The sequence below is a fragment of the Alligator mississippiensis genome, chromosome 1 (assembly GCF_030867095.1).
Source record: "Alligator mississippiensis isolate rAllMis1 chromosome 1, rAllMis1, whole genome shotgun sequence".
NCBI lineage: Eukaryota > Metazoa > Chordata > Crocodylia > Alligatoridae > Alligator > Alligator mississippiensis.
In genome coordinates, this window is record NC_081824.1 from 48,333,820 (window position 1) to 48,352,279 (window position 18,460).

Genomic DNA, 18,460 nt, shown 5'->3' on the forward strand with positions numbered 1-18,460 from the left:
ACAGCAATATTATTCTAGTTTCTGTGGAAATAATCAGTTTCATGTATTGTATCATGAAACTGTAAATATCTTACTTTAATATTTAAATAGTAGATTTAATATATTCCAGTTTCATTTTTTCCTTTGCAAAATGAATGTATGAACTCCTGACAGTTAAGTGCTGCTAGAATAGTGACCTTTTAATAACCAGTTGGATTAGTTTAAAGTTCTATAATACACATAGTTCTGGAAATTATCTTAAGAGATAGTAGCATAAAGAGTTCCACAACACATTTATCTTTCTGAGAATTCTTGTTTTTCCGAAAATACAAAAACTAGCTGTTCTGAACACAATTAATTAATTTCATCTTTTACCTAGCCAATTTCCAATATGCCAAGACCTTAACTACTCACTATTATACCACCTGATTTACAACCATACAATCATATAAACTTTTCCCATGTCTCATTTGTATATAAGGAAATCTGAGCCCCAAAACTGACTACTCTTGGGTGGGTTTTTTTTTTTAATTTAACTTTTTTTTAAAGAAATTTTTTGTGTTCCAAGCCAAATCAGCCAAATCAAGTCCAAATCCATAAGTCAGTCCAGAACCATAAGTGGCCCATCAACTGGCAAACATCCTCCACCCCCACCTGAGGCTTCAGATATTTCCAAAGTCTTTTGGCAGACATTCTACATGCAGGCCCAAGGCCAGAGGCTTGGGGTTCAGATGCCCTTAAGTTTCACCTGCCCTCAGCCATATGGCTGCAGGAGTGAGCTAGGGAGGAACCTCCCATTTCCATAAAGTGGGTTTTAAGCCCCAACACCTCGGTGGGTACTAAACCATGCCAGAAGAACAATTATCCCCGGGAACGCTTAAGGAAACCTGCCTTCATGGACCCAGATGCATGGTGTTTCCCCTAGGTGTAGGGAGGGTATGTCTCTCCACTTTATAACTGTCTAAATGCCACATTAGTACCTTCTGCACTTACCTTAATGTGGGTCATAAAGATATGGTATCACAAGTAAGAATTTGCAATGGTGCAGTTCCCCTGCTTGCACCCCCGCTTCTCCCCCTCATAAGTTAAATGCAAGGCTCAGTGATTTGGAATTTGTAGGCCAGGCCATTTTGGAGATGTGAGTGAACATTAAAGCAATCAATTCCCCTGATTACTATTCAGCAGGGCAATATCACAGTTCACCAGTTCCATCCGCACATTTGACTCTGCTTACATTAGGAGGGCAGTCTCCTTTAATTAAGCAGCCCGTTCCCAGTTCCATCACAAAAGTGTCTCAATGCTTGAAAGAGATCAGTACCTGAAAGAAGAGATGTTTCAAACAAAACCCAGGAAAAGCTGAAGTGATGTTAGTTGGGTTTTGAAAAGGTCCAAAGAGCTGGTTAGATACTGACTTATCTCTCTTTCATTCCAGATCTCTAACCCCATTTTAGAATAAGATGAAGCCTTACGGTTCTGCCGGATCACAAATTCTATTTAACTGGGCAACTACAATGTTGACATCATCCATCTTCAGCTGGTTAAGAGACTAAAAATTTCTTCTTGGATAAAGATTTGTAGCAATCTACATATTAGTTAGCTTGCTACTAGGCTGCAGTGTCCCTGAGGGTTAAAGGTGAACCCAGTTTAGAGGCTCCAGGTTATGATTCTACACCTGTTACATGCCATACAAACCTCTGTTTTCCAGTCCTTCTACTGGCTCTCTCCCTTCCATCATCAAAACCACCAGCTAGTCAGGACCCTGACCTGCAAGACATCTATACTCCCCACAAGACAATGCATCAAGAAAAACCCAAGGGTAAAAAGTAAAAGAACAAGGGAGAATATTCTTAGCTTTGAGGGATTTGGGCTATAGAACAAGCTACCAACAGATTTCCCACCCCTATTAATGGTATATTTAAAGAAAAGGACCTTACAAAAACTCTAAGACCATGACAACACAACCACTCAGAGCATCATTTTGGACTAACAAATATTGACTCTACTATATACCCCAGCAGAGGATTTACTTCAACTAACAGACAGCAAAGAACGATTAAAATACCTCTTGCCTCTAAAAAACACACAACTTTCCTATCAAGCAGAAGGCCTGTATGTGGCACTGAAGTGGCATCAAATCAGGCTGCTCTGGATCAAAGAACAGGGAGCACATTCCAATGTCCCCTGGCCCTTACAGATTAGACCTTGCCAGCAGCTTCAGTTTGTTTGCTTTTGCTCTTTTTTAAACAATACAAGGGACTTGTTCAAAGAACCCAGTTCAAAGGGTGCTACTGACCTCACAGCAGGGGTAGCATAGAAGAGAGAGAGGCACTATTTGAGATAGAGGTTTTGGGCCACTGGGTGCTTCAGAGCTCAGGAACACCACTTTAAACCAGTGGCTCTCAACCTTTTTAGACTCAAGACACCATTTAGAAAATGCCAACTCTTAGTTTTGATTTGTTTTTTGACTATGGAAAAATAATAGAGCATTTTTTCTGTTGCAAAGAACTCAGAGACCACAACAAATCAGAATGTTTTTAATATTATGGACAGAGGTGCGCTGATATATTGGTCCGATACTGGATGGGCACTGATATAAACAAAATTTTCTGTATCCGAAGTTGGCCCAATGCAGCCAAAAATTTGTCCGATAAATGGCCATGCAGGCATGCAACACAGTGCAGCACACAGGCAGTGAGGAGCAGAGCCAGTAGCATAGACTGCTGCATGCAAGCTGGTAAATTTGGTGTGGTAGAAGGGGAGTGGCATGGGGGGGCAGATCAAGGCTCCCGCAGTGAGGGAGGGTGTGAGGATGGGGCTGCCCAGCCAAGGTGGGCGTGGGACGGAGGTGCAGCTCATTCGGGGGAGGGGGGAGGTCGCTCAGGAAGGAAGGGACAGCTCCTAACACTGTGTAGCTTGTCCAGTGCTCATCTGGCTGCTCTTGTCACTGCTCCCACTGCTCATCCAGGAGGGCACCCGGAAGGGGGGGGGGGGCAGCAGCAAGCTGGGGCTGGGTTCTTCCCAGCTGGGCAGATCTGGGGACACGTCTGCCCACGTCCTCCCGGACAAGTGGTGGGAGCTGCCAGACAAGCACCAGATGAGCCGCCCCTCAGTCCCATGCACACCCCAGCCCATAGTGCAGCCCGCCCCGCGCTATGCAGATCCAGGGGACACATGCTCCCCACTGGACAAGCCACTTGCAGCTCTGTCTCGTGCCCATCCCCTGCCCCAGCCCCATTCCCTCCCTCATCGCAGAGGACTTGATCTGTGCCCACCCCGCCCCGCCCCCTCCACACCAGACTTACCAACTGAAGAGCTGCGCATCAGAAGTCAGATTGGTATCAGCAGATATGACTCCTTAAAAATCAGCTATTGGTACTGGCCCCCAAAATCTCTTGGTTCACCCCTAATTATGGATTCCTATTTGAACTATCTGGGTTTCTCTCTCAAATCACATTTGCACACCTAATAGTGCTATCATTGCATGGCACCCTTGAAAGGATTAAAGGCATCCCAGGATCCCATGGCATCCCAGTTGAGAATCACTACCTTAAACTCTATCAACAGGTAGTCAGTACAGAACCAGGAATCCTGTTTATGCACTTGCAGCAAGATGTCTCCCCCTCATCAGCAGGGATCCTGGTTTTCTCTGGGAAAAAAAAACAACAAAATCCAATTTTCAGGTTAAAAAAAGAGTAACCTGAAAACCATATTTTTCCATTAAAATGAAACTACATACACACAAATAGCAGCATTTCATTTTGATCATGGAAAAATGTGGATTTTGGATTACTTGAAATCCAAAAATTGGGGATTTTTTTTTAAATCAGAGAAAACCAGGATCCTTGCTCATGAGGCAAGCAGCTGTTGCAGCTTCAGCCTCCAAACTTTAACACACAGTCCTATGTACTGAAATGACAAAGGGTAACAACAGCAAGGTCAACATGCAAAAGGAAAGTCTCTGCCCAAGTATAGCTAGGTTATCTTTTATTAGCTATTGTTGAAATATTGTACAGCAGCAGTATCAAAGATCTAATAAATACTCAAGTTGCAACTAACTAGTGGAAGACATCCTCCCTCCAAGGCACCAACAGTGCCTCCAACTCAGGGACTTACCATGCCCCAGTCTCAACTAAATGCTGGTCGAGGCACTGGACTCTTATTTCTTAACACTAAGCAAGAAAGACGGTTGGATGCCATCAGCACTCTGAAATCACTGCACTACCCGCCTCCTTACTCTAAGAGACCTACATATACACAGGGAACCAGAGCATAACAGAATGGCACCTGCATGAAAAGTCCTTAGTAGTACAGTAAAAAAAAGGGTAAACATATCATGCCCCACAAGCAACTCATTGCCACAAGCAGCAGCAGCATCTTTCAGGTAGAGGTGGACAACCTGTCAGAAAAGTCATGTTGCCAACATGGCAAGTAGTGCATATAGCTGTCATATTGGAATCCAAGATGACTTCTATCAACTCATGTTTTGGTCAATATTTCATCCCCCACTAGGGTTAGAAAATTAATTCCAGTGACAAAACCAATATTGCATGAACCAAATTGTAACATTTCTGTTGTGGTACCCATCTTGGATTCCAAGATGGCTGCCAGGAATTTACAGTTTTGTTCATTATTAGATATCCAAAAGGGTTGCAAAATTGTTACATTAACTCTGTTCTGTTTCAGATTACCTCGACATGAAGACCTCTGATGGAGATTGTAGACAAGAGACTTGGCCCTTACAGAAGGAGCAACTGTCGTTAATTACACAATTTAACTAGAGAGCTTTCAAAACATGCTGCATCCTGTTTTGATCCCCACAACGATCAAGGGAATTTTATGTTAAAAATCCACCCAAAAAACTCCCATCAACCTAGAGCCAGGGTGAATTCCTCTGTAAACTGTAGATTTCACAATGCAAAGCAAAATGGGAGTTCTTCGGGGGTGGAGGGGAAGATTGCTGAGATGTACATTATTTTGAATTGCTTGTGTTTTACTAATTTGAACATGTTAGTGAACACTGTCCCTCCATGTACCCAGCTATAAATGCAACAACCAATCTTGCTTTCAGAGACAAGATTTACAAAGCTTTCCTGACAAACAGAAGATCTGCTGTTAATTTTAATAAGGAAGACACGCTTACAGGGCTGCCAACAATTCTAAGCAATCCACAGAATTTGCTTGCCAACGCAGGCTTGACTGAGTGAGCAGCTATAAGCAATTTCAATCTGTCAGGAGCTTTTTCCTGAGACTACAGGAACAGCAGAATATTCAGAATTCACACTCACACGATGGAGCCAGAATTAGCTGGAAAAAGGTTCCATGGCCGATTTTTATTTATTTATTTATTTACTTTTACTCACTGTTAGGAGAAACTTTGCTCCCAGCTTAGAGAAATAGTCTCTAGTAAGTTTCAACAAGAATTCTTTGCCTACAACAGCTGAAAGAGTCGGGCATTTTGCTATGTGGACTTTTACCTGGCACTGTTACACAGTTTGTGGCTCTCTTTTCTCTCAAATTTTAATTAGCCTGTAAAGCAAGCAGAATTCCAACATGTTAGAACAAATTACTAATGAGGATGTCAGACAAAAAACATTGCTATGAATCTGAGAGGGCAGTGTGCCTTGCTGTTTTACAGGAATACGATGTCTGGGGATTACATGCCCAGGGAGCTTTCCAAAGCTAGCTAGCTTACAGGCTCAGCAATTCTCTCAACTTGTACAAGCTGTAATGGCACCCACTGGGCTCAGCTGCCTCTAAAATAGGCAGGCAGACAAAGTTCTTTGGGGAGATGTGATATTTTTTGCTAGACCAACAAAACATTTAGTTGGTCCAATACAAGATAATCACATCTCCCCAAAGAACTTTGCCTATATCCTTAGACCAACATGGCTACAACCAACAGCTCTAAAATACACTGCATTTACTAGAGTGACAGTGGCAAGCTCAGGTCCATTTGCTGTCTCTTGAAAGTGTTATAAACACTGTGCCTTGGTGGCGTTTCGAATGGCAAGGGTACTTCTCACCAACTAGGTCTATACTACAAACTTAGGCCAAATACAGACATTCAGTTTCTCTTGGGAGCGTCACTAGTTTCCCGGTAGAAACCATACACGTACAGAAGTTCTGAATGTTTCTCCCAGAGCAAAAAAAGGTTGCTCTAAGAGAAAAAATAACCTGGGAACAACCAAGGTTAAATCACTCCCAGGAGAGTTTCTTGTGAAAGAGTGAATGCCTATACAAGTTCTCTTCTGAGAGAAGCCACAGCAGTCCTGCAGCATCCCAGGGTGCTTTGCTCCCATCACCTCCCTCATCTGACAGTGTCACTCATTGGACTCTGCTGCTCCAGTTGAGCACAGAGCAGAACATGCTCCCTTCACATTCCTACATTGTACTGCAAGGACACGCAAGATGACTTAGATAGCTCAGAGTCAGCCAATCAGGGCTGCCTTGTGCCTACTGCTATTGTCACCAGGCAGAACGAGGGAGTCTGCAGAGCAGGGGCAGAGGGCCACTTACCGAGTTTCGGCAAGCCATCAAGGGCCGCATGACAGGCAACCCAGAGCAGATTAATATTAATTTTCTAAATTTTTAGGGGCTCCGCAGGCCAGATGCAATGGTCTGGTGGGCCACATCCGGCTGCCGGGCTGCATTTTGCTCACCCCTGCTGCAGAGCATGCCGAAAAGTATGGGCCCCCTGGCTGCAGCGTCAGCACTGCAAACTCTGCTCTTTAAGGGTTCAGCAATCGAATATTGGTTCACGTGTCCCTAGGTAAGTTTTTCTACTAGGAATACAAACTTGGAAGAAATATCCCAGATTGCATACACACTTTCAGACTGTCTTAGTGTGCTAAGCAGCAATACCACAAACATAACATGCTGGTTCAGGTGGGTTAGGCCCCCCAAGAAGCAGCAATGCAGTCATATTAAGCAGCATGTTTGAGGGCATCTGCCTAGCATAAATGTACACACACCCACCATTGGCCACGGATAACATTTAAAGCTTTAGAAAAAGTTTACTGCAATACAAGTTTTGAACCAGCCTCTGTTGGATAGAAGCAGATCCTGCTTACAAAGGAAACTAATGGTTTCACTGGACATGTCCCACAAAGAGGTAAACCCAAGATAGAGAGAGTCAGCATACTTAACCCTGTGTGTGTGTGCTGCGCATATATAACCTCATTTAGAAATCATGAGATTTACTTCCCCCACACAAAAATAAACCTCTAAAATGAAAGGTGCTCATGCAATCTCTCTCTCTCTCTAAGAGATGCATAAAAAGCAAAGATGCCATAAGTTAAATGGCTGAAACCAGCACAATGCTAATCTTTAAGCAGCCAGCACTATGACAGTCTCTAATGACAAAAGGTTTTGTCTCGCGCACAGTTTCAACAGCATAAAACCATAAGAAGTGCCAGACTAACCCCACAGCCTGCATATGACAGTGGCAGGAGTGGATGCTTCAAAAGGGAGAGCATGTGAACAGAGTATATCTAGAATGATCCATCTCATCATACCCTTGCTGGCATCCACCATCACTAGTTTAGCTATTAAACAACAGTCAGAGGTGTATCCTCTGGCACCTCTATTCATGGATCTATCATCCATGAATTTATTTAGTCTCTTTTTGAACCTGGCTATACTATCTGCCTCTACATCTTCCTGTGGTAATGAGTTCCGCAAATTAACTGCACTTTGCAAACACATGCTTTATCTTATTCACATCATGCCAAGTGTGCAAATACTTAAAAAAAAAACCCCAAACCTTCAGTGCAAAACCTCAACTCATTTAGAGTTGATTTATGCCAAATAGGAACCTTATATAAAATGTCTAATTCTGACTGCATGTATCATTTGCAAAGTCAAAGTACACATACAGACCTGTATTTTTTTGGGAAGCTCAGATGTATTGTATAGGCCAAGAAGTGTATACTTTTTTCCTTCTCAGTCACAATGCAACAACTAAGTTTGGGAAGATACTTATCAAAAGGCACAGCCTTCCAAGGTTGCCTGTGTGTGGGCCGGGAGTGATCTGGGGCCCTTTTTTCGCGCCGCGGGCTGTGGCCAGCAGCCTGGACACGCCGGGTCGGAGAAAGCAGGCAACACGCTAGAATTAGGTACAGATGCTTAATGGTTGGTTCAAGATTGTTTACTTACACTGTAGATGGTCGCGGTGTAGGCTGGACAGTTTCCCAGGTAAAGCTCCGCTTAAATCCCTGTTTGAGGACTCGGACAATACTCTCACTCACACGGAGTTGTCGAGGCTTCATGGATCTTTTTGCGTGCAGGGAAGAGGGATACGTCGAGGATTGCGCTCGGCGACGGGGAGAAGAATCGATAGGTGATCAGTCTATCGATCAGCCAGCCGCAGGTCAAATCTCCGTAGAGGCACTCTGCAGCGTGCTCAAAGTTCTCCGACTTGGGCGGAAACCACCCAAGCCTCTTATACGGCTAGCAGGCCAATCGCTAGCCGCCACGTGGGAATAATTTAGAACTGGCCAATAGTGGGGGTCAAATTTGAATACAAATGGCGGGAACTCCTTGCAACGTGCATTTCTATGCTGCAAAGAAGAAATGCACCCTGCAAAGAAAGCTTCAAACGGCAGGAAAATAATTCAGCGGTGCCAAAGCACACACAAAACAAAAAAATCACACCTTTGGGTTGTGACATCCCCCCTTGCTGAAGGCATAGCTGAATCATTTTATACGCTCGTTATTCGAGTGATCAAGAGTTTTATCACGAGTCGTTAAACAAAACAAACAAACACAAAATTTGCTAACATAAGAAGTTCATCCTCCCGGGATCGAACCAAACAATAACCAACACAAATACATATACACATAATCAGATTCATAACAAAACTGCACAATCTGGGCTTCAGTGGGCGTCATGGCGAAGTCGCGCGTCAGGCCCTCACTTCTCAGTGATGTTATCCTTCTTAGGGCTTCTCTTCACCACGCACTCTGAATTCCGGATCTGTAAACAGAAACTCTCAAAAAAAAAAAAAAAAAAAAAGTTAACGCATCTTAAACTACTTACAAAATTTCCATGGAAATATACCATCACCTCTATATGATAGAAGTGTTTGCCACTCTAAACTACCCTCTCTTGTACACTCAACTAGATGAAATCATTGAGGAGCCGTCGTCCAATTCTTCTAGGTAACAGAAACCTAACTCATAGGCCAGTTGCCATTGGCCTGCGTCCTCTAAAATCCGAAGTTGCCGCTTATTGAGTCCAGAACGCTGTAGGAGAAGTCCAAACATGTATCGCTCTTCTGGTGTTCTCTGTGGCAATGATGGAAGATCGGATTCGTGATGTTTTATGCCTTGAATCTCGGTCGGGTGTCGACGGTCCCGATCACTAGACAATCTTGGCTCCATCAGGATACACAGTCATGACAGCTGACGAAAGAGGTTGCTTACAGGTTGGTTCACCATTGGGTTGAGCAGAATCCAGAGGACGATGATGTTCTTTTGCCCATAAACCTCAAGACAACTATCTATGCTGTGAATGGTTACTGGAACGGTTCCAGGATCTCGTAGATGACGATGAGGCCATGGTCTTATTCGCTGGAGTGATGTCAGTCCCAGCGCACATGCTCTCGGATTCCAGGCACAGTATGAGACTCCAATGATTGCTAGCATGAGATGTTCTGCGCCGGTATGTTCTGGCCGTCCATCATACCATGCGTGGGCTTTCTGGCCGATCAGTCCTGCAACAAGCGCTGGCATTGGAATAGACCAGTGAACGTTGACCGCTATCATGTCGATGTCAGTGACATGTCCTCTACTCCACGAGGCTTGTCTGACCAAGAAGCTTGCTTCTTCCTGGTTCAGCAGGTTGGACCCAAGTTCCACGACCAAACGTCCCAACCATACAGCTAGAGTTTCTTCAGGTTGGATTCTTGATTCTCTGCATAAATCTTGTAATTCAGTTCTGGTGCGAGCATAGTAGGAAGTGGTAACTCCATTAGTCATTGTTGTTGGCTGAACTGCTGCTGCGGGAGTCACTGCTGCTGTTACTGCTTCAGGCAGGAGGGGCGGACGCACTCCTCCGCTCGATTCTCCCTTTCGTCAGCAAGAAGGTGTGGTTGTCAGAGGCGGCGCTGCGTCGCTGGGCGGGGTTGCCGGAGACGACGCTATGTCGATGGGCGGAGTCGCTGACTGAACTCTCGTGGATTCCTCCGAAGCTCCACCCTTCTTTTCCGGTTCTTCCACGCAGTCTCCCTCTTGCTTGGCGCCATCTTGGACTGGCGTTTCAGGATCCGTTTTCTCAGCCGCTTCTTTGACCGCTCGAATAGCCATATGCAGCTGGGCTTTCAAACTTAAATTCTTGTTCATTAAATCAGTTATCGTACGGGAAAGTTGCACTTAACTCTCCCCCCTTGTCGTACTGTGGGGCCACCCTCTCATCCGCGGGGCGTCCCTCCGTCTCCAGATCTTCGTGGAGCTTGGATGGAAGCTCGCGACCCCTTAATCTGGATGCCACCATGAAAGGGGAGAACCGGCCGATCGGCACCGGTTCTTCACTCTCCCGAGCATATTGTAGGCAATGGGCACACTCCCGGGTGAGGGTCGGGTTCACTGCACCCGCCGGGTTGACTCTGGCGAGGGACAGTGTCGAGGGGCCTGAACAGGACCCGCTCGTCGCTCATCATACACCCGAATGCTGCGGGGTGCAAATACACTTCCCTCTCTCTCGGGGCTCCGTCTTAGGAAGCTCCCTCTTCTCCCTTCAGTGAAAGACGTCCGCTGATAAATCTCTCACCCGTTCCGCCCGCCTGGTGGTAAGCGATATGCGCCTCCAGTTCCATAAAACTTTTCACTTGGCATTTTTCACCACGCCAAGGGCAGTTCTTAACTAATTCTAGCTCTAGCGTGCTTTCTCCTGATCCCATCCTCGTCACCATGTGCGGGCCGGGAGCGATCCGGGGCCCTTTTTTCGCGCCGTGGGCTGTGGCCAGCAGCCTGGACACGCTGGGTCAGAGAAAGCAGGCGACACGCTAGAATTAGGCACAGACGCTTAATGGTTGGTTCAAGATTGTTTACTTACACCGTAGATGGTCGCGGAGTAGGCTGGACAGTTTCCCAGGTAAAGCTCCGCTTAATTCCCCGTTTGAGGACTCGGACAAAACTCTCACTCACATGGAGTTGTCGAGGTTCCGTGGATCTTTTTGCGCGCAGGGAAGAGGGATACGTCGAGGATTGCGCTCGGCGATGGGGAGAAGAATCGATAGGTGACCAGTCTATCGATCAGCCAGCCGCAGGTCAAATCTCCGTAGAGGCACGCTGCAGCGTGCTCAAAGTTCTCCGACTTGGGCGGAAACCACCCAAGCCTCTTATACGGCTAGCAGGCCAATCGCTAGCCGCCACGTGGGAATAATTTAGAACTGGCCAATAGTGGAGGTCGAATTTGAATACAAATGGCAGGAACTCCTTGCAACGTGCATTTCTATGCTGCAAAGAAGAAATGCACCCTGCAAAGAAAGCTTCAAACGGCGGGAAAATAATTCAGCAATGCCAAAGCACACACAAAACAAAAATCACACCTTTGGGTTGTGACAGCCTGTTCTTCACTGTTTTTTCAACCTCTCGCTTGAAAATACTGGAAAGGATAACCCATACCTCAAGGCCAGTGTAGTAGACTCTTGCCTATGCCCTCTGTCTTCCATTCATCAGTCTAAGTCAAACAAACCATCCATGATCTGGTTCATGGATCAGTACTTCTTGAAAGATGAACTTAGTTGATATGGTTTTGGCACAATGTTCATTACCAGTGTTTTTATTCTACAAATACTGCCAAAAATACACGGAATGTTTCTTTTCAAGTCACCTTGAAGCTACCCAGCTAACACTCTTCTCTAATGTATTCTGTCTCCTTTTTATAGATAAAGCAGCCTTAAAGTCGGAAATGCTCCTAAAGGTCAAATAGCATCAGATGCTTTTGTTTGCAAATAGAGAAAGCCAGTAAAGATAGGGAATGCACATTTTTTTGTTAAGTAAATTAACTTCATAAAGCAAACTGCCTTAATTGACCATCTCCTTCAAGGGACTCAGAACTGACTGAAATTTATTGCAAATTAGCATGTTAAATTCTTAAGCAGATGCACTATGTTAAATCATAAGTTGGAAAATGCAATTACCCATGTTAGTCTGAAGGCAGGGTACATTGCAAGTTCTTAGACCAAACTAAATCAGAGATGTACAGCATAAGCTTTCATAAGCAGAAGGCTCTCTTCATCAGATACTGTGAAGGGACTGCAGGAAGCATAACTGCTAAAGAGAAAGCTCTGATTTGAATCCAAAGGGTAGGAAAGATGAAAGGGAAAAGGAAAGGTGCTACTGAGAGAGGCAAGGTCTGTAGGAAAGAGAAGAGTCAAGCAGTTAACTCACTGAGGGATGTGGAGCTTCAGAAAACTAATCTAGGGAACAGGATACAAATCTGTGGCCTCAGTTTAGACCAGGGGTGTTCAATCTCCAGCCCACAGGCCAAATGCAATCTGTAGCCATAGCATCTGGCCTGCAAGGCTCTGTATAGGTTGGAAAATTTTACAGTAGGGGAGCAGTAGCCACCCTCCCCACTGCCAAACTCCCAAACCCCCTTACTCCCCACAGGGCTGGATTGGGCCTGGGCCATAGTCCCCAGCTCCCTCTGCGCAGCCAGATGGGGCCCTGCCATACCTGCCCTGGGCACCGGGATCCAGCCAGTGGAGACTGGGCACTGTCCATCCGGCCCGGCAAGGAAAAGTTTGATCACCACCAGTTTACACTATACTTAACAATCCAGACTGTGCACAATTTCTTCTTCCCCAATTTCCTGTTGAATTTCATTTTTAAAGTTTTGTTGTCTAAGAACAGCAACTCAAGAGGTCTGTATGGAAAGTCCAGAGAGGTTAAAGTATTCAGCCACAGGCTTGTCTGTTTTTCTGGTGCTGATGTCACATCAGCGTTCATTCACTGTCCTGTCTGTCTAATGTAGACAGCAGAGGAGCACTAAGTAGATGCGCTATATGTAGGGCCCTACCCAACTTGAGGAGGCAACCAGCTGATTTCTCAGGAAGACTGCAGGGCCGGCAAGAAGACTGCAGGGCCAGCCACCAGTTTTGCAGGCTTATGTTTCTGACTAGCTGCCAGGGCTATCTGTAATATGGCCCCACCCCTTGACACTGACTGGTGGAGAGTAGTGGGGCTGCATGACAGGCAGTCTGCAGAAGCCCTGAAGACTATTGGCTCCCACTGGAGAGCCAGAATTTTATTTTCAGTAAGTTTTTTTTGGTTTTTAATGGGGACAATACCAGATTAAGCAATTTCCATGAAATTGCAATTTGAGTAAGTCCCTCCATATATAATGTTGGCAGCAGTGCAGATAAATGAACCTCGGATGTTATAACCTGTTATTTGGTCTGGTGATAACATGATCTGTGTTGAGAGCCAGACAAAGACCATATTGTAATCTGCTAAGATACCAACCCCGAGACAAGAACAACAGAATCCCTTTGGTTGTAACCTACAGTTTCCAGCTTGAATACTTCAGACATCACTAATGACTTAACACCCAATGGTCATTTACCTGCATCGATACCTCTGACCTCAGAGGGGCTCTTCTTAGATAACACAACTTTAAAAACAACTTTGAACAGAACATTTTGGAACAGGAAATCAATGACAGACTGGATTTGATTAACTATAGCAGGGGTCAGCAACCCCCGACACGTGTGCCAAGCATAGCATGCAAGGCCATTTTTCTTGGCACGCCACCACCAGCCTGGGCTCTAGGCGGCTGCTGCCAGCCACGAAGCCCGGGCTGCTCCCAGCAGGCGGCTGCAAGCCCTGCTGCAAGCATACCGGGCTCCGTGGTTGGCAGCAGCTACCCAGAGCCTGGGTCGGTTGCAGCCAGGAGGCTGCGAACATCTGCTCTGGCCTCCGGCATTAGCTCTATACCAGCAGGTGCATGCACGTCTTGGAGCAGACAGTGAGGGAGCGGCCTGAGGCAGTGCAAGCCCAGCCTCTTCCCTGCTGCCGGCACAGAGCTGATGACTGGGCTCCGGAGCCCGGCACAGCTGTTTCTAGGCAGCCTGGGCTCTGGGCAGCTGCAGCAGGCAAACTGCAAACAGCTGCGTCAGGCTCCACAGCCCCGGCATCAGCTCCATGCTGACAGCGACTGCACATGCACCTCAAAGCAGACAGCGGGAGGGCTGTGTTGCCTCAGGCCCTATCCCTACTGTCCGCTCTGAGGCGCACTTACATCAGTCGGTATGGAGCTGATGCCGGAGCCCAGAGCAGCTGTTTGCAGCCTCCTGGCTGCAGCCAGCCCAGGCTCTAGTAGCTGCTGCCAACCACGGAGCCCAGGCTGCTTGCAGCTGAGGCCACTTGACTCCCAGCTGCTCCAAGCCCAGCCCCGGCCCAGCCCCGCACCAGGATGAGGCTGGAGCTTCCCCTTACCAGGAGCACTGCACCTTTTGCGGACCTAGCTGTGTGGGGCGGGTGGGTGGTTGGGCTGATGCGTAGGCTCCGGGCCAGGGCCTCAACCAGCTGTGCTGTAGCCTGAGGGCTGGCTCCCGGGGGAAGCACAGGGGTTTTGGCGGGACCAGGACATTGTCGGGTTCGACTTTATCCAGTGGCCCAGGAGCCTGATTCCATGCACCCACACATCTGGTTCTGTGCATGTGTGCATCTGTGTGCACACATGTGTCTGGTTCCGGATGTTTGTGTGCATGCATCTATTCTGGGTGTGTTCTGGTTTTTTGTGTTTGTGCACATGGTTCTCTGTGTGCATGTGCATGTGTTTGGTTCTCTCTCTGCTCTCCTTTTTCTTTATCTTTCTCTCTCTCTCCCCTCTTATTTGTCTCTTTTTTCTCTCTCTGTCATTGCAACATGCTCAACAAAAAAGTAATACACAACATAAAAGCGACATTTATGATTATTAAATGTACTAATATGCAGTGTGTCCTGCCATGTAACGCCTCGCCGCCCCCCCCCCCCCCTTTGTTTTTCTGGCATGCCAGCACTCTGGCACCTTCCAAGGTAGACGTTGTGGTTTTTTCAGCACTCCGACAAAAAAATGTTGCCTACCCCTGAACTATCGTCTAAATCAGGAGTTGGTGATGTACAGGCCACAATGAAGCTGAAGATTTGCAGGGGGATGGACTGGAACCAGCAGCGGCATCATGGCATCAGAGCCAGGTAGCTGGAAGCTGCTTCCATTTCTCCCTGCCCCCCCTCCCTTGCCCAGTCCAGCCCTGCTTCAGCTGAAAGCTATATTCACACCCCAGACCAGAAGCAGGCAACTTAGTAAAGCAGTCGCAGCAGACGCACAGCTCCCAGATGCATGGCTCCAATGGGGGCACCGGGAAAGTCCCCCACCAGCCTTGACATGATGCTGAAGTCACCTGGTCCACAGTAGAGAGAAGCTGGGTTGTTCTGACCTGCAGCTTGAAAAAGTTTGCTTGCCCTTCATCTTAGCTAAGACTATGGATTCTTATCACATTACTTGGATTAGTTTTTATAAGCTTTATGTCCCTTATTGGGTTAACCACTTTATTTTTCTCCCTTCTATCCACCTTACCTTTCTCTCAGCAGTGCCCCCTTCTTTTTCCTACCCTTTTCCCTACCCTTGGTACTCTAATTAGAGCTTTCCATTTAGCTATTCTGCTTCCTCCAGTCTATTCATAGTATCTGATGAAGTAAACTTTCATAAACAGAGGGCTTATGCTGTACATCTCTAATTTAATTAGTCTAGGAAGGTGCAAATCTACCTTGCCCTCTGCCTGATCATATGTGGGATATTTAGTATGTTTAGTAATTTGACAGCTTACTGAGGAACCTCTCAAGGTTTGGGGTTTATGTTTTGCTTTAAGGAAAATAGGGGGAAGCCAGTTTTTGTACATTTAGAAAAACTGCCAACCAGCAAGTTTTTAAGTAAACTGTTTAATCTCTACTGCTATGCTGAATATAAACAAACCAGTTAAATGTGGTCATTGTAACACCCAATTTGCAATATGCCTCTAAAGACAGATTTATCAGCAGCCTCCACTGCTAGTGTTGGAGATCTAGCCTGTGGGGATTGAGGAAAAAGCAAAATGCCTTTGGAAGTAGAACATGAGAGGCTTTTCCATCCTTTGTTGTTTCATGAACAAAGATCAAATGATCTTACTAGCAGACAGTCTTCAGGCCAAGTCCAGAAAGACATTTTTATTTGTAGAGCAGTCAAGATGCAGACTGACTCAGAGTAATATTGGGACTCAGGTTTAAGTCAATATCCAAACATGCATAATTTTGTTCTAGCAGCTGAATCAAAATTTGCCATTCCAATATAATAAATATTTTACATTCTCCAATGTATGAGAATATAACTAGGCAAAACTTCTACAAGCCAAGCATTAAACCCGAAGAGGGGGAAAAAAGCGCGACAAAGCATGATGCCACTGTACAACTGCAAAAATAGAAAGCAATGTTGTTACTTTTGTTCCTACAGTTTATGCCATGTTAGAGCTGACTGTAGAGAAACATGAAGAGAATGCAGCAGCCTGCATTTTTAGCTAGCAAAACCAAAATCAATGGCAAGTGTTCCTAAATGTCCCCCCTCCAACTCACACCAGGACTGAGTATTTTTGTTCTTTTTGCATGTGGTACTACCTGATGAGAGGATGTCCTGTGCAGCTAATACCACAAACCAGGAAGCAGGTTACTGAAATCTAAACCTAGAGATTAAAGTAATTTGTATGCAGCTAAAGAAAAAATGTGCCACAATATAAAACAAAGAACTCCTTTCTCTGACCATTGTACCACAAACACAGAAAGGCAAGACTACAGAACATGAGTCATGTTTACTACATAAAACAAACATTGGGCAGAGGCTTTTAGTTATGAATGGTTAGATTTAAGAGAGAAAAGCTGTCATTCATTCTGTGCGGGTATTAGTTTGTACAGTTATATTTTTTACTCTACACCTGCTTGTGGACCAATGGAGGAATAGATCCTGCTATGTAAATGTAAACATTTCCAGGCCAGGTGGCTGGCCTGAAAGTAGCCCCTCAGCTCAGAGAGGGGAGAGAAGGCTTGCCCACATTCATTTTCACCACCCAGGTTTTTCACCAAATACGGTCATTTAACAGTGACAAGCAAAGGAAATAAAAATCCTTGTGACAAATGACCATGAGAACTGTGCCCAGATATAAAGAATCCTTCCATAAGACACAAGAGAAAAGTCAGCTGTAAAGCCGGTCAAAGCCAGAATCATAACTTTGCTTCCCTTTTCTAAATAAAGACTTATTCTTGCTTCAATACTGAATTCAACTTTCACAATAATAATGAAGTGCATGGTGATGAACAAGATATTTTCCTACCAGGGGAAACCCAATATTGGATGATCACAGCACCTTTTACTGAAATCTGTGCATTTGATAAATTCATATATCTGGTACAAGGACCCATGTCTACTTCTGCTAAAAAATTCTCTTAAAAAAAGAAGTTCCTAACCTTGAAGGATTGAAGAAATAACTCATCCAAAAGTGAATCATTCCAAAGGAGCTTCCTCTAGTCTTGCATCATCGTTCTCCTCCTCTTATCCTCTTTCCTTTCCATTGCTGCATCTTCTAATATAACCTCTGCCAGCTAGGGTAGGATGAAATTAACAAGGTCCTAGTCAATTTCAGTGAAGACTTGGATTAACCTGGAGGCTGCAATGTAAATAGTTTTGCAAAACAGCAACAGGCACAAAGGAAGACAACCCAAACTATAAAGGCAATGGAAGGGGCAGAATAGTAGAATCCTTCCATTCTCTAAGAAGCTGAACAGCTCCAAATGGGAGAAGGAGAAGAAATGGGAAGTTACTTCTGTCTTCCTTTAGCTTGAGGAGGTTGATATGAAACACTGGACTCCTTTCTGTTCCCCAAGCAAGATTTGAGAACCATCTACAGCAAAGACAAGCTCTAAGGCTGGATCACAGGAACCAATGTCAAAGACAAGGGCTAAGTACAGACCGTCAAAAAGCCTGAGGCTGAACTGGTTCAATATTTGCATATTAGTCTAAACTGCATAGATTTAACTGATAAGCACGTGAACAGACGTTCACTTTTCATTCTAGAAATGTGATCATGCGCCTTCAGTGGCTCAGGCCAGAAGCTGGGGGGTGCTAGACCATGCCTCTCTGCTCAGCTGGAGCAGACAGCTTGGGCCAAGGCTAGCCTGCACACCCTGCAAAGTATTTTGGGAAGCTGGGGGACTGAGAGTTAAACTGAATCTGGAGGGGATCTGGGACAGAAGTTCAGTAAACCGATTTAACCTAGATCAATTAAGTCTGATACTACCATCCATCCAGGTTTTGGCCATTTATCATAAACTGGCCATTTATCTCATCTTAAACCAGTTTATCTTAAACCGATTCTGGCCATTTTGAAAGCAGCTTATGTGCACTGAACTTCTGTTGTGTTACAGATTTGAACCAGTTTCTGATCACTTACACTGATTTGTGTGTAATTTC

The 18,460-nt window shown here is 45.4% G+C and overlaps 1 protein-coding gene across 7 annotated transcripts in view; it reads right to left on the reverse strand.

Moving 5' to 3' along the window:
* The window catches only part of GCLC (glutamate-cysteine ligase catalytic subunit), a 55,717-nt gene that overhangs the window by 24,880 nt on the left and 12,377 nt on the right, over window positions 1–18,460 (reverse strand). Inside the window, exon 2 of one of the 7 annotated variants that reach the window (XM_059730409.1) lies at window positions 17,458–17,592. The exons of 5 other annotated variants lie outside the window; for them this stretch is intronic. The gene's annotated coding sequence lies outside the window, so the exon portion shown is untranslated. Of the gene's footprint in view, window positions 1–5,453; window positions 5,512–17,457; window positions 17,593–18,460 lie in introns of those variants that run through there. One more of the 7 variants, XM_019497178.2, reaches the window with a different exon arrangement.